Here is a 27,092-nt window from a genome sequence, read left to right on the forward strand (position 1 = left end):
TAAATAAAGTTCTTCCCAACAAAATCATATAGTTAGGCTATGCTTCATTTTCATCACACAAAATACTCCCATCATGCACAACCCCGGTTTCAGCCAAGCAATTGGTTCATACTTTTTAATGCGCTTCAACTTTTTTCAACTCTCACACAATACATGAGAGCGTGCCATGGATATAGCACTATGGGTGGATTAGAATATGTTGATGGAGGTTGTGTGAAGAAGACAAAAAAGGAGAAAGTCTCACATTGACGAGGCTAATCAACAGGCTGTGGAGATGCCCATCAATCGATGTCAACATGAGGAGTAGGGATTGCCATGCAACGGATGCACTAGAGCTATAAATGTATGAAAGCTCAACAAAAGAAACTAAGTGGGTGTGCCAACTTGCTTGCTCATGAAGACATAGGGCATTTTGAGGAAGCCCATCGTTGGAATATACAAGCCAAGTTCTATAATGAAAAATTCCCACTAGTAAATGAAAGTGACAACATAGGATACTCTCTATATGAAGAACATGGTGCTACTTTGAAGCACAAGTGTGGAAAAAGATAGTAACATTGTAACCTTTTTTATTTTCTTTCTTTTTTTTGGGCCTTTTTTATTTGGCCTTTCTCTTTTTTTGGCTTTTCTTTTTTTGGCCTTTCTTTTTTATAAGGGACAATGCTCTAATATTGATGATCATCACACTTCTATTTATTTACAACTCATTGATTACAACCCGATACTAGAACATGACATGACTCTAAACACTACAAAAAAAGACACATCCGTGACATTTTGAGCCGAACGATTTTTTTCTGTCATACATATGACACTTCTATGACGATAATTGTGACAAAACCCGGTATCATCATAGATGTGGTGGGCTCCTACTTCTAAGACAAAAAAGCATGATAGAAAATGGGCTTTTCGTCCTGGGCGGGCCGGAGACGCAGCTGCATGACATTCTTTGGGCCGTCCATGATAGAAAAAACCATGGTAGAAGCGAGGGGGAGGAAAATTTTGGAGAGTTGCCGGTTACGGTGGGAGGTCGGGGGCCGAGCGATGCGCATTTCTCTCGTACACGTACGCGCGTGTGTGCGAAGCGTTGTCTCTAAATGAAACCGAGCGAGGCGTTGGGCTCTAACTGAATCCGAGCAATTGCACTACAGGCTACTCGTTGTTGAACCTGAGCGATCGATCGATGGCTGTTAACTGAACCCGATCGAGCGATTCCTTCGCTACTGCTGCTAACTGAAGCCGATCGATGCTGCCTCTGGGATGAACAGTGAGTGTTGCGGGGGGGGGGGGTGATGAACAGTGAGCGGTGGCATTGTCTCTGGATGAACAGGACCCCGTGGTGTGGAAGGCTGGATGAACAGTAGACGGTGGAGGGGTGCCCGTGGAGGGGTGGTTGAACAGGACCCCGTGGTGTGGAGGGCTGGATGAACAGTAGACGATGGAGGGGTGCCGGTGGAGGGGTGGTTGAACATTAGCCGGTGGAGTAGCGCGCGGTGGAGGCTGGATGAACAGGAGCCCATGGAGGCTGGAGGAAGTCGACGGTAGCCCGTGGAGGCTGGAGGAGGTCGACGGTGGAGATGAACAGTATCCCGTGGAGTCCCGTTTTGCGGTACGCCACACCCCTCCCGATGAACATGACCCCCGTTTCGACCGTAGGAGGTCCATTTCGTCCGTTTTGTGGTATGCCACACCCCTCCCGATCAACAGGACCCCCGTTTCAACCGTAGGTCCATTTCGTCCGTTTTGCGGTACGCCACACCCCTCCTGAGCAACAGAACCCCCCGTTTCGACCGTAGGAGGTTCGTTTCCTCCGTTTTGCGATACGCCACACCCCTCTCGATCAACAGGACTTCGTTCCAAACGTAGGAGGTCCATTTCCTCCGTTGTGCGGTACGCCAGGCCTCGTTTCCATCGCCTGTTCTGTCCAAGCCGGTTGGCTCCCACACGTTTCATTGCCTCCTGATGAACACGACGCATTTCGTTGCCTCCCGATGAACACGACGCATTCCGTTGCCTCCCGATGAACACGACGCATTCCGTTGCCTCCCCATGAACACGACGCATTCCGTTGCCTCCCGATGAACACGACGCATTCCGTTGCCTCCCCATGAACACGACGACGACGTTGTTTCTCCGTTCCGACCCAACCATGTACACGAGCCCTGGCCGTACGTATGCGCGAGACCCTGCCCATATGTACGTACGTGGCCATATTTTCTTTCTTGCACCCTCGCTGTTGTACGTACGTATACATGCTACGTGCGTGCCTCTACTACGACACGTGCGCGCCTCTACAACAACCAGTATGTACGTACATGTTCGTGACCAGAATGACAACGCTACGTACACTTCAACCAGGTGGGTCCCAACTGTCAGGTACTTCCTTGCCTGCGAAGATGTAGCTGGTGGGTCCCAGCAGTCAGGGGGGGCGAATCGTTTTTTCTTGCCTGGGCGCACTTCCTTGCGTGCGAAGATGTAGCTGGTGGGTCCGAGCAATCAGGGGGAAACATTTTTTTCACGAAATACGGTGGCCCGTCCGGTGGGTCCCTGTTGTCTGGTGGAGGAATAATTATTTTACGTGTAATAAGGAGACACTTCCTTGCTGCGGCCGTGGACCTAGCTGTCAGCCTCTCCACGTACAGTCCATGTCCGATGGAAGCCATTCCATGACCACGTTGACCACGCCGCGCCGAGAGCACCAGGATGGTGCACGACGGCGAGGCCTAGGAAGGCGACGACATGGAGCCGGGGAAGACGCGGTAGTGGATGCACACGCGTAGAGGAGTACGAGGGTTCACTGGTTCGCTACGGTGTGAGGCTATCGTTGCCGCAGAATAACAGGGGGTGTGGGTGAGTAGAGGGATGGCCTGACCAGCGGTGGGAGTAGTAGGGGGCAGTGAGGCCTCCGCCGCATCGCAGTCGGCCATGGGAGGCAGGAGCACGAGGCACGACCGGTGCTGGTTTGGGCGGCTGGAGCAAGAAGACCAGAGGTTGAACAAGCACTCGGCCGTTGGATGGACATCGTATGGTCACTGGAGCTAGAATCGTGCATATTGACTAAGTTGACAAAGCCCTCCATCCCCGTCAACTTAGTAGGCCCACAAGTCAGCCTGCCACTATACTGGGTCCCAGCTAACAGGGGGAGTATTCATTTTTTTGTGCGTAATAAGGAGGCACTTCCTTGCATGCGAAGATATAGCTAGTGGGTCCGAGCTGTCAGCGGCGGTAACATTTTTTCGCAAAATACAGAGGCCCTTTCGGTGGTTCCCTGATGTCAGGTGGAGGAATCATTATTTTGCGCGTAATAAGGAGGCATTTCCTTGCGTGCGGCCGTGGACCTAGATGTCGGCCTCCCCACGTACAGTCCACTTCAAATGCATGTCGGTTGTTGACCACGTTGACCAGGCCGAGCCGAGAGCACCAGGGTGGTGGACGACGGCGAGGCCTAGGAAGGGAACGACACGGAGGCAGGGAAGACTCGGCAGTTGTTTCCCACATGGAGGGGAGTACGACCGTACGAGGGTTTACTGCTTCGTCTGCTGTCGCCGGAGAATAACAGCAGGAGTGGGTGAGTAGAGGGATGGCTAGGCCAGCGATGGGAGTACGATGGGGCGGTGAGGCCTGCGCGGCAGCACAGCCGACCGCGGGGAGGAGGGAGCAGGCAGTCCCGCCGGCGCTTGTTTGAGCGGCTGGAGTAGGAAGAGCAGAGATTGAAGAAGCACGACGGCCGTTGGATGGACATCCAATAGTCACTGCTTGTGCGTCAACCTTTTTTTTAGGAAAGCCTCAAATCTGTGGAAAACAGCATACAACCCGTCTGCCATTATTTCTACTAATTTACAGCCCATTTTCTAATTCTTAAGGTTCTTTTGGAGCCCATATTCTTTTTGTTAGCATTATAGCCCATATTGTGGCCATGGTAAAAAAACTATACAAAATTTTGCATATTTCGGTGCGGTCCGAACTGTTTTTAATCCCAAAATTTTGACTCACATTCAAACTGATTTTAAAAATAAATGTATATCAATATGAAATCCAACAAATTCTCCATGCATAAAAATTAATGTAATTTAAAATCTCAAAATGAAAAAAAAGATATTTGAAACTAATTGCTGGTTTGATGTGTTTTAAAAATGTACAACCCATTTCTCATTACTGATAGGCCATTTTCTCGGCCAGCCGAATGAAGCTCTCCTCATCTTGAAAGATTTGCAGCCCAACAGGCCTGGCAAAGCGACTTACTTGGCAAATCACTAAAAAACTGGGCTGTGGCCGTGGACCCAGCTGTCAGCCTCTCCACGTGCAGTACTCTTCCGATGGAAGTCGGCCATTGAGCACATTGACCACGCCGTGCCGAGAGCACCAAGGCGGTGGACGACGGCGAGGCCTAGGAAGGGGACGACGCGGAGCCGGGGAAGACGCGGCAGTGGATGCCCACGCGAAGAGGAGTACGAGGGTTCACTGGTTCGGCTGCAGCATGAGGCTGCCGTCGCCGCAGAATAACAGGGGGTGTGGGTGAGTAGAGGGATACCCTGGGTCAGCGGTGGGAGTAGTAGGGGGCGGTGAGGCCTCCGCGGAATCATAGCTGGCCACGAGAGGCAGGAGCACGCGGCACGACTGGCGCTGCTTTGGGCGGCTGGAGCAAGAAGACCAGAGGTTGAAGAAGCACTATGGCCGTTGGATGGACATCGTATGGTCACTGGAGCTAGAATCGTTCATATTGACTAAGTTGACAAAGCCCTCCGTCCTCGTCAACTTAGTAGGCCCACAAGTCAGCCACCCACTATGGTGGGTTCTAGCTAGCAGGGGGTATTCATTTTTTGGTGCGTAATAAGGAGGAACTTCCTTGCGTGCGAAGATATAGCTGGTGCGTCCGACCTGTCAGCGGGGGGAACGTTTTTTTCATGAAATACAGAAGCCCTTCCCACATACATTGCATGTACAATGTGTAATAAGGAGGAACTTTCCTTGCGTGTGACCATGGACCTCATGGGTCCCAGCCGTTAGGCTCTCCACGTACAGTCCTCTTCCGATGACTCTCGTATGTTGACCACGCCACGCTGAGCGCACCGAGGCAGTGGACGACGGCGAGGCCCCAGACTGGAACGACCCGGAGATGGGGAAGACGCGGCAGTGGAGTCACAGATGGAGAGGAGTGGGAAACTTGACTCGTTCGGGTGCGGGGTGGGCCTACACTCGGCAGAGAATAACAGGAGTGCGGAGTGGAGGGATGGCCTGGCCGTCGGCGGGGTAGCGTTTCGCCGAGGAGCGCAAAACAATGCCACTGGACGCCGAAGGCTGGAGCAGGTAGTTCCGACAGCGCTGGGGGAAGAAGACGAGAGATTGAAGAAGAATGTCGGCCGTTGGATGTAAATCCAACGCCTTCTTAGGCTTCGACCTACTGGCCCACATGTCAGCCAGTCCATTTGTTTAATAGTCCATTTGGTGGGCTGGGTGAAACAATGATGTAGCATCTGTGCAGCCCGTTTAAATCCCATTTGCATTTTTCTTGAAACCCGTGGACTTGCTAGGCTGGGTGAAAATATCATGTTGGGCTAGACGGAGAAATGTTATAAAAACATAAACACATGATTGCACGCCAGTAAAATCTTTGCAAGCTTATGTACGCAATCACTAGGAGTTAACTTGGCAAGTTATATATAAACAATTATTATTATTATTTTGTAAGAACTTTCAACTTACGAAATAAAATATCATTTTAATTTTATGAGTTAATAGTACGTGGGGTATTATTATTTTTTAGGCTAGATGTGGGACAGTTGAGTTGGTTCTAGGGGAAATTACTGTGAGAAAACTCAGTTTACATCGAAAAAGAAAGTGGGAGAAAATTCAGAGACCTGTGGGTCCACCTGAGGAGAGGAATATGTTGGGAGGAAGGAGATTCAAAGCACGGCAGCCGAGTGAACTAGTTTTTTTACGGACCAGTGAACTAGTTTACATACATAGGCAAATAGCCACTAAAAAGCAATCAGGTTAATGGGTTCTTAAAAGAAATATTTCGGACAAAATAGATAATTACGACACATAGGCTAATGCATGAGACACTCAGATGATAAAGGTGCTTATAAACAGATAAAGTACAACATCTAGACCTTCATGGCACGCTTGATCATGACGCTGCGGCTGTCCGTGTACTCGTCGGTTACGGGAAGCAGACACGCCCTCATGTCCAAGATCTGCCTGTACATGTCGTAGCATGCGTATGCATCCTTGGCCTCTAGGTTATGTAGGCTAGATTCAGAGGTACCTCCCACGTGTTCCGGTCGTCTTCTTTCATGTTGGCGTATCAGGGGTCGATGATGGTCTCAGCAAGGTCAACTACAGAGTCCTTCTCCTGCCCGTTGCTGATGATCTTGTATTGCTTCTGGATGTCGACAAGCTTGTTGCACTAGATGGTCGAATCATCGTGTTCTTCCTTCTCTCCACCGTAGCGAAGGTGCAGTCGGCACCGCCGATGAAACGAGCAAATGCTCTAGAACCTGGTGCAGCCATAGGACTGAGGCGAGGCAGAGCTTCACCGAGTCCGTATCGTTGGTGTACATCACATTCAACTTGGTGCAGCCATAGGACTGAACGGCGAACTAACTCCTTGCTGAAGTCCATATCCAGCAGGCTCACCCCTCAGATCGCCATTGGAGTCTCTTCGAGTGGACGAGTGTGTAAACGGCGGTAGTAGTTGTTTTTCAGCTCTTGGGGAACTGGATTCAACAGTAAGCTGAGTGTGTACAGGCGACAACAATTACTACCCCTCCCTCGTCCGCTGCAGGCCCGGCAGAAGATGCAGCCTCGGCGTATTCAAACGCCTCCATTAAGAAACATACTCCGGCCACACGTCGGTTCATGAGCGGGTCTGTATTGGTACTGTAATAACAGGAGTTAGTGGTCAGTTTACTTAAATTTAATTAGCTTTAATAGAAATTTATACTTAAAACAAGCAATGCATTCGCTCGTTCTATCAGTGCCACAGGATCAACATGCACAACAATTAGAATTATTATTCTCAGGACGCACACGATCAGCACATTTGTCGCACTTTCACAAAGATAATACTACCAAGTTTGAACTGTTTGTTATGGTTGTTGTCCTCTGCATCATCATGCCGTGTTTCCCAGCTTGCAAGATTCAGAACCAACAAATAAGATCCAAATAATAAGTACAACAAAGATGCCTACACATCTCATTGATTCCCAGCTTGCAAGATTCAGAACCAACAAATAAGATCCAAATAATAAGTACAACAAAGATGCCTACACATCTCATTGATTCCCAGCTTGCAAGATTCAGAACCAACAAATAAGATTCAAATAATAAGTACAACAAAGATGCCTACACATCTCACTGATTCCCAGCTTGCAAGATTCAGAACCAACCCATTAGAGCCTTTTGATAAAGTGAATATCGGGATTAAATCCATCTTGGCTAGCCATGTCATACAATCGAAGAACTTGGCGAATGCTCTTGACCGTCACAACATCTGTAGTTGAGTATTCCTGTTTGCACAACATGTTTGCACAGCACAAACAAGGAGACAGGAGAGCATGATTTCACTTTAATAGCGGCCTCCTTGAACTCAACCTCCAGCTCTACTTGGATGAGGTCTGCCTGGAGTTCCATGATTCAATTCATGCGCCTTTTTCTGCAGTTCACCTGAAATGAAGCAAAGATTGCATCATTCAGCTAGCAAGAAGTACTTGCTCTTGTGAGCTGGCAGGTTCTTCTTTAGTAGTTGCACTAAAATTGAGGAACATTAAGGTTGGCTGTCCGGCTCATGTAAGGTGCAACTATAATTTTCTTATCCTTTTGTGCAGTTCCACTAAAATAAAGTGCCATTGTGGTGACAGTGACGGCTCCATCTTGCAAAGGCTAATAAAATGTTGCACGAGATTACCAGCAGAACTTGACGGAGATTTTGGAAACTCCAATCACCATTTTGTGCAGTTCCACCAAAATTGAGAGATGTTGCCCACGTGACATTTTAGTTGAACTGCACAAGACACTCATTCCAAAAAAAGTGTTTTGTGCAGTTCACCAAAAGGTCACAATAGCAACAAGGTGAAATGGATATCCCTATCTGCACAAAATGATAGAAAGTAAACAGTTGCTGGTCAATAAGAATATACGAAACATATACAAAATGAAAAGAAGCATCTTAATTATGTTCATGGCAATCACGCAAGGACAGTAGAAATTTTAAAACGTCAGCAATGCTTCATGTTACCAGAAGCATTACGATCAACAATGAGATTCCTCAAATATGGGATTACTTTAATGGTGGCATTGCTTGTTTACCAGACATAGTAAATCAACAGCAGCTAAAGAGTTGGTTTAAGGGCATGGGACCGTGGGGACACCAGGACACTCAGCAGCGTAAAGGAGCAACTTACTTATCATACTGGGGAAAACAGCAGGAGTGCCATTTGTAACACAGTTTAATTGCATCTTATCACTGGAGGCATTAGATTAACAATAACACTGGTTAGACATGTCCCTAAGGTAACAGTGTGATCGCTTCATTTTACATGCGCCCTTACATTAACAACAGCAAAAGGTTGGTATAAGGACATGCAGCAGTGGACGCATCAGCACAATGTACCTACAAGGAGGCATAAGGTGGTGATGCCAAGCTTGTTCACGCTATGTGAGGGAGCACACCTAATCCTGGAGACCTTGTACTATGTGAGGGCAGCAAATCTAATCCTGGAGACCTTTTACTATGTGAGGGCAGCAAATCTAATCCTGGAGACCTTTTACTATGTGAGGGCAGCAAATCTAATCCTGGAGACCTTTTACTATGTGAGGGCAGCAAATCTAATCCTGAGACCTTTTACTATGTGAGGGCAGCAAATCTAATCCTGAGACCTTTTACTATGTGAGGGCAGCAAATCTAATCCTGGAGACCTTTTACTATGTGATGGCAGCAAATCTAATCATGGACATACTCTATTGACCTGTCCACCAGCCGCCACTTTCTATCCTTTTTTCAACCAATAATAGATATGTTCCTTATCCAGTTTGTACTGCGTTTTCCCATTATTTCCCTTTTCAACCAAGAGACCGGTTGGGTATCCGGTCTCTACTACTTTCACCATATTATTTCCTCTTTGAATCAAGTCCTAGATTCATGCTACAAGTTTCCCCCCTTTCTTCGTTGTTTGAACAAAGCCCTAGATTCGAATGCATGAAGTAGCTTTACCTCTAATAATACTAAAAATTTAGGTGGCTTTGGAAGAGCTGATGGGAGTAGAAAAAGATGCACATGCAGACACGTGGGGAGCTAGGGAAGTAGAGCAAGGCCGCTTTTGAAGAACTTATACCTGAGGGTCGCCGGGATGTCGGTGATGGCAGGTCGGATCTACGGATAATACGGCAGGGAGGAAGAAGGGTCGAAGGCCCTCTCGAGCCGGCGCTGTGTCGGAGAGAACGGCACGGGCAGAGGATCGGGCCCCTCCGGCAGCTGTGGGTTTCCTCCCTCGGCGGTGATGACCGCGTGGACGATGCACCTTTTAGTCCTCTACACACACCGGCCGAAAGGATCCAGCCGGATCTGTGACCAGCGGTGAGCAGAGAGAAAATGTCGCTACCTCTGTCTTTTTTATATCCGGAGAGGATGAGAGAATGAAGAGAGCAACCCTACTAAAGCAAGTGCTCAGGCCCCTGCGTCCATATATAATGGAGTGATTATCTTTTTTCTCTCCACAACAAGCGTTTCAATTTGTGTACATGGCATTAAAGAAAAGAAACTCTCTATTTAAGGTGACTACTCTACGACTCCTACTTACTACTACAGTTTGTTCACTTGTGCTCCCCGCCCCTCCATTCATTGAACAACCCCACGGGTGAATAAACATATAGTAAGTACTATATTTATATAGAACGAACAAGCTCGAACTATTTTCGCGTAGTTAAAAGTTGAGGGCGGGGCTTTTCCCAAACAGTACGCGTGGCAGTTTTAGGGTAGGCGGTTTGACAGAGAGGCGAGGAGGGTGAGCGAGTGGGGCCGTGCAATTTGACGGCGCGTTACTGCTGGAAAGACTTGCGATATGACCACTCACTATAGTCATGAATTACTGGCGCTCCGACCGGGGTGATGCCCCCCTTCCGTTCCGCGCTCTAATCTGGTGCATGACACGTTAACCCGGATGCTGGCTCTCCCACATGTCGGAGTAGTAAGAAGGAGCAAAGAATGGTGCGGTATATACTAGTACTATACTACTCCATCCGTTCCTAAATATAAGTCTTTGGAGAGATTTCACTATGGACCACATACGGAGAAAAATGAGTGAATCTACACATAAAATGCATCTATATACATCCGTATGTGGTCCACAGTGAAATATCTACGAAGACTTATATTTAGGAACGGAGGGAGTACTACTCAGGTCGGAGGAGTGCGAACCACGGCAGCCCAGTGAACCAGCAGTGCGAACCACGGTAGCCCAGTGAAGCAGCAGTAGAAAACAATGTGGTGATATGGCCATAAAAACAATGTGCTATGGTCCACATTGTAGCATGTACAGTAACACTCCACTTTGTTTGGATCCCTGAGTTAGAGCTAGTTTGGGTTGAAATAGCCTCAAATTATCGAAACAAGAGGGGTTAGTTTGAGCTAGTTTTCTCTAACTCAGCTAAAAAAACTAGCCCGGTGGAGAGGTTCTAATTGGGTTAGTTATCCTCGGGCCCACTAAAAGAGAACTAAAACAATCTCACCTGCCCGCACCAGATCGCTCCCCCCTCTCGCACGACTCCTCTCTGTTCCCCATAGGGCCGCCCGCCCAAGCGCCGCTTGCCCTCTCTCTCCTCCAGCCGCCCTCTCCTTCCGGCCTCCGCCGCCCTACTCCGGCCGCCCTCTCCCTCCGGCCTTCGAAGGTCGCCCCACTCCCCAATCACCAGTCGTTTTTCTCCCTTTGTCCTACGCGGAGGCGGCGCATCTACCAGGGAGGTCACGAGAGGGGTGAGTTTGTTCGTTCCTTCTCTGTCTCACGGCCATATCATTGATCTTGCTTGCTCTAGCGCTAATTCTGATTTGGAAAAGTAGATCCTGATCAAACTTGCTATAGATTTGTGGTGCACGCATGGAATTGTTTGATGCTGCTTGAGGAGATAATAAATCTTTCTAGAGGCCCAAAGATTTAGGTCACCTTTCTAGGTATTTCAATTTCAGGCTTGCATTATTTGTAGAGGCCCAAAGATTCAGTTCACCTTTCTACGTATTTCAGTTTCAGGCTTGCATTATTTCATGAGGCCCAAAGATTCAGTTCACCTTTCTAGGTATTTCAGTTTCAAGCTTGCATTATTTCTAGAGGCCCAAAGATTCAGTTCACCTTTCTAGGTATTTCAGTTTCAGGCTTGCATTATTTCTAGAGGCCCAAAGATTCAGTTCACCTTTCTAGGTATTTCAGTTTTAGGCTTGCATTATTTCTAGAGGCCCAAAGATTTAGTTCACCTTTCTAGGTATTTTAGTTTCAGGCTTGCATTATTTCTAGAGGCCCAAAGATTCAGTTCACCTTTCTAGGTATTTTAGTTTCAGTCTTGCATTATTTCTAGAGGCCCAAAGATTCAGTTCACCTTTCTAGGTATTTTAGTTACAGGCTTGCATTATTTCTAGAGGCCCAAAGATTAAGTTCCCAGTCGTTGGCAAGCGGCCCTGCTACCCATGTCAGTATCGACCTCAACTCGCTAGGGCTGGCGTCGGAGGGGTTCTCGGGGCTTGGGCTCTATAGAGCCTTCCTCCAGAGCGACGATGGCGAGCTCCTCCCTCGGTGCGTGAGGGGCTCTGGGCTCCCTCCCTATCGTGAATGACTTCCGTGATGAGTTAGCTCATTCTTTGTTTCATGAAGTGTTTTTTTATTTTATGAAGCTTGATTGACGACTTGTATGTTTAAGTGGGATATCTCATTTGTATGGACAAAGTAAAAATTATCATGTTTTGCATGCTTGATTTGTATAGATGGTTCGTTTATGTCAATTGTGAGCGGGAGGAGGCCACAGAAGAGCCAGCCACACCAAGAGGGTGCTTGGATCCAAGGGAGTTATTTTAGTCTGACTAAAAATAGGGTCCAAAGTAGTCAAATGATTGAGATAGAGCATTTATTGTCAATCTAACCCTGCCATCCATACACCTCTTTGGTTTAGAGTTAGTTCAGGGTTAGAATCTAACTCTAACCTCTAACTGAGTTAGAGTTCTCCTCGTCTCGGTTCATCGCCATCATACTTTCCCCATTCCTGTGTTTTCAGTATCCTGCGAATCAAAGAGGCCCTTTTTTGCAGGAAAAATCAAAGAGGCCCTTAGACTGGTTTAGGTCCGGTCATTTTTTATAAACATGTTATGTCCAAAATTTAATGAACCTGCTCCGGTTTCCACAAAAATAATCCGATTTCATGTAGTTATTCATTCATTTATTTATTCTTCCGCGGGGGGTTTGCATGTAATTCGTGAGGTCTGAAATGTAAAGTACCCCGACATATGCTCCGAATCGTGCATGCACTACGACCTAGATGCTCTGTGTCCCACATGTCGGCGAATGGGAGCACGTGGAAATAGCCTAGGAGTACATATAGGAGGATAAATGCGTGAAAAATATGTACTGTGAAGCGTAGCCGCGGTTCGAAAAGGAGACCTAAAGTGATGACAGCTATAGGTCGCACGCACCCAACTAGTGGTACTAGACATACGACTAATTTTTCCCTCAAAAAAAAAGAGGCATGAGTGCTCAGAGCATCTCCAATAGCATGTGTATATTTGGATGTCTATATATTCATATAGACAATGGTCTAAAAAGATTCCCTCATATACACATCCAGTTTTGCATCAGAACGTCTATATACAAGGACCATGACAGGTGGGCCATTGCTGGGGAGAGGAAGAAATCATGACTACAACTGAGTTTAGACAACACCTTCACATTGTCCAGGCGTGGACATTGTCGAGGTCGATTTAGAGGATGTGTATATTTGGACAACCATATAGACAAGCTGTTGGACGCCTGTTTTGGGCTCACGTCATGGAAAACGAGTATAGACATCCATATAGACAAGCTATTGGAGATGCTCTCAGTACTCCTATTCTATAAACACGAGTCCCATCTGACAACAGCGTCCATGCTACAGCTAGCTCTCCTCCCTCGTTTCTGTCTTCTAATTCTAAACTCAGACGACGCCCGGTGGGTGGGGTGGGTTTGCTCAATTGCGGCCCCAAGTCACAGTGAAAATGTTACGACTGGAATAAAAATGCCATATACTCCCCCCGTTCATAAATATAAGCCTTTTTGGATACTAGTTCAAATGGAATACAACATACAGATGTATGTAGACATAGTTTAGAGCGTAGATTCACTCATTTTGCTCCGTATGTAGTAGTCACTTGCTGGAATCTTTAGAAAGACTTATATTTGGGAATGGAGGGAGTACTATACTAATAAAACATTAAGGCCACGAGGCGATGCAGTGCTGGTTATAGGAGGCAAGAATAAGAGATGCATCCATCGACGACGTCCACCTCCTTGACTCAGGGCGCCGGCCCACCGAACGGCGCCTAAGTAGCAGCGGCTTTCGTGGCCAGGTCGACGTGCTTCTGAACAATGGCGTCCAAAGATTCCAGCCGCTGGAAGAAGGACAACGTCTTTCTGTCCTCGCTTGCCTTGTAGTGGCCTATGTAGACGATTTCCTCGTAGACGTGGATGTGCAGGTCGATGGTTTCTTGCATGGCGAGGCGCTGCGCGGCGAGCGCATCCTCGAGGTGCACATTCTTCGTCGTGACCTCCGGCACCTGAAGGGCCACCAGGGCTTGAAAGAGTTCGTCACCATGTAGGATGATGAGGGTGGCAGGCAATGAGGAGCCTGGGCGCGCGGGCTGGAGCAGTACGGCAAGGTCATCCGCGCGCTTCTTGACGGCGGTGAACTTGCGGATGGAGTTGACCATCATGTCGTCCATGCGAGAGGCAAAGCCGGCATCGGCGAGGGCTATGATGCCTGCGGTCGCCAGCACCGTCTGGAAACGCTGTGCGGTGCGGGGCTGCAGGCCGGCGCCTTGGATGATTTGGCACAGCCGACTGCCGCTCGCATCAATCGCCTCCATAGGTGCTTGTAGCTTCTGGTCACTTGGTCTTGGATTGGAGTGATCAGTGTTGCATAGAGACTTGGGAGTAGATGGATTGGAGTGGTGGGGTGCCTTTATTATATGAGAGTCCAAACTCTGTTGCATTCACATCGTGCTGGCTCTATTCTGCTTCTCCAATTAATTCCCTCTGCATGTAATTGAGGATGCATCATTGACCGTTCAACGTCTCGGGAACCGCTACCCTCTTCCTCCTTGGCATTCAAGCACCTATGGACCCGTCGACAACGAGGTGCCTATGGTGACTTCGTAAATTTCAAGATGATAGTGTCGTGCGTGTGTGCGTTCATAGGGGTGAGTGTATGCGCGTGTATATGAGCGCTTGTGTCTGTACTGTGTCAAAAAAACGTAAATGCGTGTCAAAAAGAGACTAGTCAGTATACTCAATATTGTGCACCTCGGAGAGGAAAACGATAGAACTAATACATATTTATTTACGGTGCGGATTCACTCATTTTGCTCCATATGTACTCCGTCTCGGTGTAGTCTAGTCACTTGTTGAAATCTCTAGAAGGGCAAATACTCCTTTCTGGTTTACAGGGCTATACTAGCAAGTAATTGTACATACTAGTACAATAGTGGGCTCACATAGCAATTTTGTCTCATGCAAGAGCCTAGCTATATGCGTGCTCCAACGTTCGCAACTGCAACATTCGGTTTGCGCTTGGCTCTTCGCCTCTTCGAGAAGATGAACAATGATGTTACTACTACTGCTTCTACAGTGTCGAATCCACTGCTGCATGTCCGTCCACCGCGAGCTGGACGGATAGCTTGTTGTAGAAGTACTACTAAGCAAAAGCCTGTCCTCGTTTGCGAGCAACCGCGCGCATGGGAGAGGAAGAAGGTGTGTAGTAAAATCAAGCTTCTCCTCATTGTACGAGTTGACGCGACACATCATAGCACTGGCCCCACATGCTTGCCTCTAAACTTGGCTGAAAGACCCGCAGTGTACAATATATTTGCTGCAACCTCTAACATTTACCCACCACAAATTAACTTTTCGAAAAAAACAAATTAAAATGTATATTCCTATCTTGACCAGATGAGCGTGCAAACTACAATCACCAGGGTGACAGGTAGGGCCAGAAGACTATTTTTAAAAAAAAACTTTGAGACGGCCACATAGCATGGAGCCGACCCCAACGATTTTAAGCTTACAAGCACGGTACACGCTATCCTAGACTACTCTATACATGAAACTGTCACACGAGCGTCCGGGCTGCGCTTGGCTCTTTGCCTCTTCAGGAAGTCGAACAATGGTGGAGTACTACTACACTGGAGGAGTACTACAGTACGCTTCTGGCCATCTGACACCGATTGAACTGCTGCATGTCCACCGCGTGCTGAAGGGAGAGTGTGTAGAGAAAGCTTCTCCTAGTCTTGCCAGCCACCACGCTCATGGGCGAGGGAGGGACACTCCTGCCTTTGTGTGTATGACAGGTGGGCCCAACAGGTGTGTGGCCAACCTGTCATACAACCAAAGGCAGGTGCATTTAAGTCCGCGAGGGAGAGGATAATCAAACTTCTCGTTGATACACGAGTTGACGCGACACATCAAAGCACTGCACTCGATATATTTCAATAATTTGTGTTTACCGATGCATTAATTACAATGCATGCATGCATGCCGTGACTCTTCTTTTGATACTTGCATGTGTTGATTTAATGCACCTTGAAGTAGTACTCCCTCCGTTCCTAAATATAAGTCTTTGTAGGGATTCCATTATGAATTACATACGGATGTATATAGATGCATTTTAAGTGGGGATTCATTCATTTTGCTCCGTATGTAGTCCACCTAGTGAAATCTCTATAAAGACTTACATTTAGGAACGGAGGGAGTATAAAATATGTGATGGTAAAGCTTTATAATACCCCGGCCCAAGTCGAGAGATGGTTGTGCAAGAGGAGGGCGAGATCATGCAGACTGAACAGGACCCGACGATGGAGCTCTCTAAGGTCTCGATGGACCTCACCGTGCTCCACTGCCCCTTGTGCCTCCGCCCCTTGACGCCTCCAGTGTATGAGGTTCGAATACACCTCGTCCGTTCAACTGATTGAGCAAGGTGCAGGTTTCTTGATTGATGTGTTGTTCGATTGATTTCTGCAGTGCAAGGGAGGGCACCTGGCCTGCGTAGACTGCCGCGTCGAGCGCCCCGGGAACCAGCGGCAGTGCCAGAAGTGCGAGCGCGGCAGTGGCTTCGACGTGCGGAACATGGCGGTGGACTCCGTCCTTTCGTCGGTGAGGGTGGAGTGCCCGCACGAAGGCTGTGGGCTCTACGTCACTTACCACAAGCTCGCCGATCACCAGAGCGTGTGTCCGCTCGCACCCTGCAAATGCCCCGTGCCTGTCTGCGGCTACGAAGGCCCGCCGCCGACGCTCTACCACCACATCAGCACCGCGCATCCCATGCCCGTGCACAGGATCCAGTACGGCAAGGTGCTCCAGCTGCAAGTGCCACGGTCGGAGCCACGACTCTTGCTGTTCGCGGAGGAGGACTGGCGCGCGTTTTTCTTGGTCGACGGCGTGCTCGACATCGGCGCGCCTATCGCCGTGTCGGTCGTCTGCATCATAGCAGGGGCATCCCCACTGCCGCACTACTTGGCCAAGCTGTGGGCAAACGGCCCGCCGAGGGAGCCCAAAGGCACGACCGACGCCGTCAAGGTGGAAATGGATGTGACAAGCAGCAAGGATCCCGGCGACGTCGACGTGCAGGAGCTGAACTTCTTGACAGTTCCGCCCAAGCTGCTGGCCGGGGCTAAGCTTGTGTCCCTCCACATTCAGATTGACAAGCTCATGTCCTAAATGTTTCTAAAGTGCCTTCTGTTTATCTTAGTAATATGCTAATATAGGGATTACCTTGGTCTACTTTAGCTTAAGAAATGGTGGGTTTTGGTGGCGATGCAGCAATTACTTCGACATCAGATCAATAATTTCCAACAGTCGAACGGATATTTTGAGTCTGTTGGATATAAAGTTCCTTTGGGTAAGAAATACTACTTGTCATCAAAATGGATAAAAGGAGATGTATGTAGATGTATTTTAGTTCTAGATACGTCCCTTTTTATCCATTTTGATGACAAGCACTCCCTCCGTTCCACAATACATGCCTTCCATTTGTCAAAATATAGATGTATCTAGACATGTTTTAGTATATAGGTACATCCATGATAGAGCCAATCGGATGGTTGAGAACACTACAATTCGTAGCTACAGATGCGTGTGTGACTCCCAGATGCAGAGGCCCGGGGTCATCATCCTCCTTTTCGAGAAAAAATAGACGCGTGTGTGAGAGGACGAGTGCGTGCGCGCACCTCTTCTCTTCCTATATAACGTACTACTAAACTCAGAGTACAAGTTTTTGTGGGTGGTACGATGGTGCGTCCGAGAAGTCCCGAGAGATAGGTTTAATGCGTCTGAAAAAGGACTAGCCTAGAGCTCGCCACACGGCTATTCCTGTCGAACGCCCCATTAACCGTAAGATATGTATACAATGGTGCCAGTTATTGCATGTACACAGCAGTACTCCCTCCTTTCCGGTTTATAGGGCTTAATTCAAAAATCTCACCAATGAAGATGGTGAGTGGTGGAATATTTTTTGTGGTTTGCAAAAGCACCTAATTAATGCTCTTGTTTTTCTCAAAAAATTATGTTTATCAATGCATTAATTGCAATGCATGCATGCATAAAGTACATGCATTGGTCAATTTTCTCTTAATACTTGCATGCAATGATTTAATGCACCTTGAAATCTGAACATGTGTTGGGGAACAACCAAAATGAGCCTTATAAAATGGAAAAACTAAAATTTTGAGATAAGCCCTATAAAACCAGAAAGGAGGGAGTAGAAAAAGAAGTACTCCATCCGGGAATAGTGCCGCACTTCGAAACTAGAACCGTCAATAAATTTTGAGCTTGCGTCTCGTCACATTCCAAATTACTCCATGCTATATTGAATTGCAAACCTGTTCACACCAATCACAACCTAAACGGTTTCCCACTTAGGAGCGTATTAGTACCACGCTATATTGAATTCCAAACCTGTTCACAACCTAAACGGTTTCCCACTTAGGAGCGTATTAGTACTCGGTTATAAATACTAGTAGGCCAAGATGACTACACATTCCTCCTCAACTCCTCATCCACAAAAACAAACAAGTCATTCCGCATCCTTCCCTTGAGTCTGCCATGGCCAGCGTGAGTTCTGGGTCGAGAGATTGCCACCAGGGAGAGGCGAGCATGGAAGCGGAAGCATGAGAGATGTCCCGCCTCGCTGCGAGAGGAGCCGACATGTCCCGCCGCGCGGAAGTAGCAGCACAAAGGTCACGCCGCGCCGCTGAAGTAGCACGGAGGTCCCACCGTGCCGTCGATGCAGCAGACTGGTCCTGCCGTGCCGCGGAAGCAACAGAGATGTCCCGCCGCACCACGAATGCAGCAGAGATGTACCGCCGTGCCGCGGCAGCCTGGGAAAATTTCTCGCGAGCAGGCGACGACTGTTACAGGCGCATGCATGCGATCGTCCATAGCCAGATGGATCAGATCTCCGGCTGGGTGAGGTTGCAGGACGACATGAAAGCCTCATTTGAACAGGCTACCGGCATCATCCGGTAACTAAGGGAGGGCAATGAGAGGCTCTGGGCCGAGCATGACCTGCTGAGGGAGAAGATCGTCCGAAGTGCAGACCAGCAGGAGGAGACCAGTGCCTTGTTGAAGAGGACCGGCGTCATCATCAAGAAACTTATGGACGAGAATGACATGCTCCGCAACGAGCGCCAAAGGCTGGTGGAGGAATCCGTGGATGTTCTCAAGCAGCGTCTTGAGGACACGAAAGAGCTCATCGCCGCTCGCCGCGGAGACTAGTTCCCGCGGCCTGCAGCAACACATCAAGAAAGTAGAGATCAGCGAGCCATATCCTTGTCTTCCTTCTTCTTTTGCCCTTGTGTATTTCGGGCGTAGCCATGTGGCTTTCTTAATTATCTTTCTAATTATGTAAGACAATTAATCGTCCTTATCTTCCTGTGGAAGATCAATATTGCGAGGCTGGAATCCAGAAAACTCTTGCTGTGGCGACCCTAGCGTTGCTGTTCTTCTAGTTGCTGCTGGGCTTCCTTCAGTTTCCTGGTTTCTTTTGATGTAATAATCGGTTTAGGATGTGGATTGTGTCGTTGGTTGTGAAATTTTGGGTTCTAGTGCGGATGTTTGGCCTTTGTTGACCTCTTGGGATGTTGCGATTTCAATCTGGTAGCTTTTAGTCCTTCGTGTTAGGCTGGAGTTGTGCTGAACTTCTTGTGAACTATGGTGGTTTTCAGTAATGAAAATCGGAAGGGGCAAGCCCTTCTTTGATCAAATTTTTTAATCGTCCTTATATATTCATCAGTCTTGCTATAAGTCGCAGTAGATGCTATATAGGTCCGTCGGATCTTACATCAAGATCCGTGCTTTCAGATTTTCTTTTTCTCTCTTAAATCTCAGTCGAGTGAGACATAGCCACGCCATTAAACAGAGGCTCGGGCGCCATTAATCGAGACCTTGGGAGAGAGGTGGACGGCAGATGGAGGTCAAAGGGCTCTCCTCCCGATAAGCACGCGCAGGGGTCTGATCGCACGCCTCTCGTACTCAAATAGCTACCCTGCACGGCGCCTCCTAGCTAATAAAAAATGGGGACGCGTGGCGGCACGTAAATGGTACTAGTAAGTAGAACGCCCATGGTTTCAATAATACTTGTGTTTCCGATTGTAACGTGACAACACTTGTTCCAAAATGACTTTGTTGATTGTTAATGTGTGCGCCTTCGCAAATCGGACTGCAAATTTACCACAGCATGTTGGTGCCATGTCATGGCACCAAGCCAAGTTTCATTATTTTCATGCGTGTTTTGGATTTACAGGAATTAAAAAACTAAGTTTCTCAATGTTTCCAACCCAGCCACGACGCCCAGAATTTTGAATTTCATTCCCATTTCTTGCATGGAACCTAGAAATTTACCCGAGGACACACATGTGATTTTTCAACCAACTTTGGTGCACTGGAACATGTGCTTGTATTTCAAATTTGAATTATGCACACAAAGGTGACACGTTCCCTCCCAGAACCACGAGCCTTCTTGAGAGAAGCTCCGATTTGCAAGAAGCTTATACCAAAATTTGTTCCTATTCGGCCAATTTTTTTTACCACGGCATGGTACTACCATGACATGACACCATGCCAAGTTTCATGATTTTAAAACCAAGTTTCTCAATGTTCTCGACCGAGCCACGATGCCCAGATGTTTGAATTTTATTCTCATTTTTTGCATGGGACCTACTCCCTCCTTCCATCTATATAGGGCCTAATGTGTTTTTCAAGACAGCCTTTGACTATTGACAAGATTAATAGCACATGAGATGTATACTATGAAAATTATATTATTGGAAGCTCCTTTGACATACAAATTTGAAGGTATGCTTTGTGTAAGTTGCATGTCATATATTATTGCTCTAACGTTTGGTCAAAGTTAGCCTCGAAAAATGCATTAGGACCTATATAGATGGAAGGAGGGAGTAGAAATTCACCCGAGGACACAAATGTGATTTTTCAACCAACTTTGGTGCACGGGAGCATGTGCTTGTAGTTCAAATTTGAATTATGCACATTAAATGACCAAAAACTCAATTAATGTGTAAATAAGGCCAAACGAAGCCGGAATAATTCCAAAATTTAACAGGGCACTCATGTAGTTCTATGTTGCCTTTGTAAATAAACTCAAGGGGGACAACGTATATCGTTTCGCACTCAAAGGTGGCACGTTCCCTCTCAGAACCACGAGCCTTCTTGAGAGAAGCTTCGGTTTGCAAGAAGCTTATACCAAAATCTGTTCCTATTCGGCCATTTTTTTACCACAACATGGTAGTACCATGACATGACATCCATGCCAAGTTTCATGATTTTCAGACGTGTTTTGGATTTACAAGAATTTTAAAACCAAGTTTCTCAATGTTCTCGGCCGAGCCACGATGCCCAGATGTTTTAATTTTATTCTCATTTCTTGCATGGGACCTAGAAATTCACCCGAGGACACAAATGTGATTTTTCAACCAACTTTGGTGCACGAGAGCATGTGCTTGTAGTTCAAATTTGACTTATGCACATTAAATGACCAGAAACTCAATTAATGTATAAAAAACGACAAACGAACCCGGAATAATTCCAAAATTTAACAGGGCACTAATGTAGTTCTATGTTGCCTTTGTTAAGAAACTCAAGGGGGGGGGCAGCGTATATCGTTTCACACTCAAAGGTGGCACGTTCCCTCTTAGAACCACGAGCTTCCAAATCGGCCCAATTTTTTACCACAACATGTTAGTGCCATGACATGACACCATGCCAAGTTTCATGATTTCCAGGCGAGTTTTGGATTTACATGAATTTAAAATCTAAGTTTCTCGATGTTCTCGGCAGAGTCATGACGCCCAGATGTTTGAATTTCATTCTCATTTCTTCCATGGGACCTAAAAATTCAACCAAGGACACACATGTGATTTTTCAACCCACTTTGGTGCACCGGAGCATGTGCATGCAATTCATATTTAGATTATGCACATTAAAAGTCCAGAAACTCAATTAATGTATAAAAAGGCCAAATGAACCCGAAATAATTCCAAAATTTAACAGGGCACTCATATAGTTCTATGTTGCCTCTGTAAATAAAATCAGGGGGAGGCAGCGTATATCGTTTCGCACACAAAGGTGACACGTTCCCTCTCGGAACCACGAGGCTTGTTGAGAGAATCTCCGGTTTTGCAAGAGGCTTATACCAAAACTTGTCCCAATTCAGCCAAAAATTATACGTATGAAAACAGGGTTTAGATTATCCCGAACATCTCGCTACCTAGACCAATAATGTACTATGATTTGAATTCAACATAAAATGGATACAAATATTTGAATTGGAGAGCGTATGGTACATGTAGTTCATAGTGAAATATGATTACTGCTATATGCATGTTTTTTGTTATCAAGATAATATTTAAATTATTGTATAACTTGACAACAATCGTATTCAAATAAGGAAAATTGATTCAAATTTAGTCCATATGGTAGACGACAATATATATGTTCACATGGTGGAGTAAAATGTTCATATATGATGGAAGATCAAAATGTACGACTACATCAATTATAAACCGCAAGGTCACCTAATGATATATTCGAATTCAACATAACGTGGATTCAAAAATTGAATTTCGAGATCATGGCATCTGTAATCATATAAAAAGGGACATTACTCTTTCTTTGGTGGGAATTGATTTGTTTTTTGTTGTTGTTGAGGGAAGTGCGAATCGATTTGGTATTGTGCAGGGTAATCTTGTTCTCCCAATTTTTTTTACATTTTTCTTGTAGTTTTTTCAATGGCATCTATAGCAATATAGTAAAAGGGGACATGACTCTCTTGTGTCTTGTATGAATTGGTTTTTTTACACGTTAAGTTTCTTCTGCCAAACAAGGAATCCGCACCTTGTTATCCCGAAATTTTCAAGCTCGAGTATCTTTTGTCTAACCTGCTTTGAAACTCCCATTTCTTCAACCCGCGCTGCGCCTTGTTATCCTGAAATTTGGACGCGCGCAAGAACTCCCTCCTCATCCGAAATTGCTCCCGCAGCCCAGACACGCGAAATCCCCTTCTACCCCTCAGCCGGAAATGTAGCTCCACGTCGCGGTGTCAAAATCGGTGGGGGTACGCTGGTAACTTACCCTACATTTCGGACAAGCGCGTCCCTAAGCTTGGCTCCCCCTCCCCTTCGCCCCCCATTCGTACACCGAGGCCGCCAAAACCCGTGAAACCCCACGCTCCTCCGTCGGCCGCCCGAACGCCGCCCAACCGGAGACTCTTCCCCGACTACGTCGTCCACCACAATAGCTCGCCGTCCCTCATCCATCGCACCGGATGAGGATCTGTTGTCGATCTCATCGTCCCGCCGGATCAGCCGCCCCGTCCTCCACCTCCAAGGAGCTGCCCCGACGTTTGCCTCGTCTATCGCGCCACCTCAATCCCCACAGCGTCGTCTTGACCTGCCCCACTAGAACCACAGCACCCTCACCAATTCCTTCGATGAAGCCAAGGCCAATTCGGCGCCACCAAGGAGGTTCTGCACTCACCACTGCATTTTATCTTTTATTCGATCTCACGGGGCTGCCGGTGCTCGATACCGAGCAGACATGGCATCTCCATCGACGGTGCCGTCGCCGACCACATCATCCATGGTGTCTCTCCCCCATGTCGTTGCTTCCTCGGTGACGACTTCCACAACGGCACTAGCTGCAGCTGCTCCGGCTCTCGCTCGCGCTGCGACTCTATTCTTGCTGTCGGTCGCGCTGCTGCACTGCTCCTACTTTTGTTCGTGCTGCTGCTGCTGCACGACCTCCGGCAGCTACAGGAGTTGCTGCTTTAGCACTCGCTCGCGGTGCTACTGCATGACTTGCTCTCTGCTAGTGCGTTCCCTGCTCGAGCGTCTGCTGATTTAGATCACTTCTTCTCTGCTACTAGTGCTCGAACACCCTAAACATCTATTGCAATGCTCTGTTACTAGTTCAATCAATTTTGACAGTAAAATTCAGTTTCGACTGTGAAGTTCACTTTCTTCAGTTAAGTTTAGAGTGAACAGTACTTACAGTATCTGTCGGAGCGACCATGGCGCGGCTGATGCATTTTACATCTAGCACTTTTTGGTGATCCATTTTACATCATCTATTGCAGATGATATTAGGGTCCCACTTCAGATTAACGTTGTCTGTCTTGTCATGCTTCAGCCTCGTCGCCGTACACCTTAGCGGAGCTGCTCCAACGACGGAACCGTCCATCACAGCGGAGCAGTACCCTCGGCGCCGTTTCCAGAGGCCTCGGATCTTCTTCCCCGCCTCCGACAGTCACACCAGCATCATCACCATCCTCCACGTCCAACCCAATGATGCTGAGGTCCACAAGGCTATGCCAAAGAGGTTGTACACTCGTCGCATCACTTTGTTTCTCCATTCCTTTGTTCTTCCAATTCATGTGAGCCAAACACCCAGGTTGACTGAAATCCTATGTTTCCAAATGCTTTGTTTTGCACGTGCATTCCTATCCTATTCCTGTGTTTTTCATGTCCCTGCGTTTATAGAATCCTCCAATTCTAAGGAGCCCTTACAGATTTACTTCATTTTCAGATGGCGTCAAAGAAAACTCTGTGTGTTATGTCCTGCTCCTGCCGTGCCGTCATCCACCCCACCTGAGGTGCACCATCGACAGAAGCGTTCACTGCAGCAGAGATCCCCCCTGCAGACTTTCTTTCGCCGCCTCAGATCATCTTCCCCATTGCCGGCAGCCACGCCAACTGCAATACCATCATCGACTGAGCAGATGAACCGAGGACTACAATGTTCTGGAAGAGAGGCCGCAGTCTTTCGTGTTTGCTTACGTTATACATCAGTTATTATTACCTGCTACTTTATCGTTCAATCTTGAGTTTTGAATTGCCCATGGGTCTCATATCGAGCCAGCAACGAATAGTATCTGTCTACTATCTGGTTCATCTGGGGTCTTCTATGTGGTTCATGTTGGGTGGGCAACAAACAATAGATGATCCATTGTCTATCTTTTTAAACTGAAGCTATAATCTACCTCCTATCATTAGTTTTGGATCCATCCACTCGTTTGCTACCATCAGTCTTGATTTTTGCATGCACCCCTTAGGCCTTACAAAATCTAACTATTTTTTTATTATGCATGTCAGATATTGTACACAATCGTACTGAACATGTAGAGAAAAAGAGAAGACCGTTGCGTGCGAATATAATGTCATGCAGACACCGCTCCATGGTGGGCGAAGTGCCCCCCTCTCCTGCATTTCCAGATTGTATTCCAGAGGAAGATAACTGTTCAGATGGAGTCAGAAGGAGCCGACCACGCCTGTTTACCACCTGAGGTGTTTGCTCTAACCTGGCATGCTGATGTTGGTCATATCATGCATATGGCGCCTTGCATTGCTTACATTATACATCTTATATGTCATCAGCTTAGTTTAGATTTGCTTTATGTGAATGCCACCTGTTTGGTTTCTATATCATACTCCCACCATTCCTAAATATTTGTCTTTTTAGAGATTTCAACAAGTGACTACATACGGAACAAAATGAGTGAATCTACACTCTAAAATATGTCTATATACATCCGTATGTGGTAGTCCATTTGAAATCTCTAAAAAGACAAATATTTAGGAATGGAGGGAGTATATGGGAATTATGCAATGCCATCTTCTTTAGCCAGGCATCATATACGTGAATCATGCAATGCCATCCTGTTTAGCCAGTCATCGTATATGTGAATTGTATCGTGCCATATTTTTTCCATAATGTATTCCATTTGTCAACAATGTTTATACATTCATCTACTCTTCCTGTGCATCAGCCATTTGAGTCGGTCATGGGAAAATCTGGAGTGAAAACAAGGTCTTCTGAGCAGTCAGTGCTACCTGTCGATGCAGATTTCTTGCTGGTTACAGATAGCTCCTCAGAGGAGGATTCAGAGAGAGATGACCAGTCGTATTCCCCCCCCCCTTGAGGTGCATGCTCTAACTTGGCTGGGTTATATTGCTCATATCATGCATATGGTGTCTTGCATTGCCATGCCATCTGCTTAGATTAGACATGCTTTGTGTGAATGCCTCCTGTTTGCTTTCTATATCAGATATGTGAATTATGCAATGCCATGTTTTTCAGCCAGTTATCATATATGTGAATTATGCACCGCCATGGAGCCAGGCATCATATATGTGAATTATCTCATGCCATCTTTTTTTCATTACGTATTCCATTTGTCGACAATCTGTGTATATTGAACTACTCTTCATGTGTATCAGCCATTTGAGCCGGTTATGGAAAAATCTGGAGTGAAAACAAGGTCTTCAGAGCAGGCAATGGTACCTGTTGAAGCATATATCTCGATGGTTACAGGGAGCTCCTCAGAGGAGGATTCAGAGACAGATGACCAGTCCTATATCCCACCTGAGGTGTATGCTCTAAGTTGCAATGTTTATATTTCTCATATGATGCATATGGTGTCTTGCATTGCTTAGTTTAGACATCATATGCACAATATTGAATTCTATCTGCTTAGTTTAGAGATCATACATGCGAGTGCCAGCTGCTTAGTATATGAATCAATTATGTCAATTATATCATGCCATCCTGTATACTTAGACAACATGTATGTGAATTATTTCATCCCAACCTATTTTAGAAAGACATCATATAGTTTTGTCATGTCATCCTGTTTAGGTACTCATCATATGTTGAATTATGCCATTATATCCTGTTAAGTTATCCATCATATATCTGAAACTGTGTCATGCTATCCTGTTTAGTTAGGCATCATATATGTGAAATTGTGTCATGCTGTCCTGTTTGGTTAGACAACATATATGTGAATTACCACATCTGTCTATCATACAATGTCTGTACGTTCAATTTCTTTTCTTGTTTATCAGCCATTTGAATTGGAGGGGGTGATGGCAGTATCTAAGGGAGCAAAAACCCGTTCTTCACAAAAGACAGTGCTACCCGTCGATGCAGATAGAACCATGGTTGTACTGGCCCACAAACTAGCCCCACCACACATAATCGAGACTCTTCCAGATTGCACACTTACACCGTTGGGCAGAGAACCAGCTACAACCCATCTAACCGCAACCCCAGCGGATAGTAACCCACTTATAGTTGACAAAGCACCATGTCCACCACAGAGTACCCCCACACGAGCAGTTTGTAAAGCTACTGCAGTGCCCAAAGCACGAAGACCACCACAGCTAACCCAAACTCCACGTTTAAAGCAGAAGAGCAACTGTTCTCAGGTCAGATTCCGTAGCTATGGTCCATACTCCTTTGTTGTTGCATCACTGTATTTACTCATACCAACTACTTTCGAATTTGAAGGATCCAATTGAA

This window comes from Triticum aestivum, chromosome 6B, assembly GCF_018294505.1.
Source record: "Triticum aestivum cultivar Chinese Spring chromosome 6B, IWGSC CS RefSeq v2.1, whole genome shotgun sequence".
NCBI lineage: Eukaryota > Viridiplantae > Streptophyta > Magnoliopsida > Poales > Poaceae > Triticum > Triticum aestivum.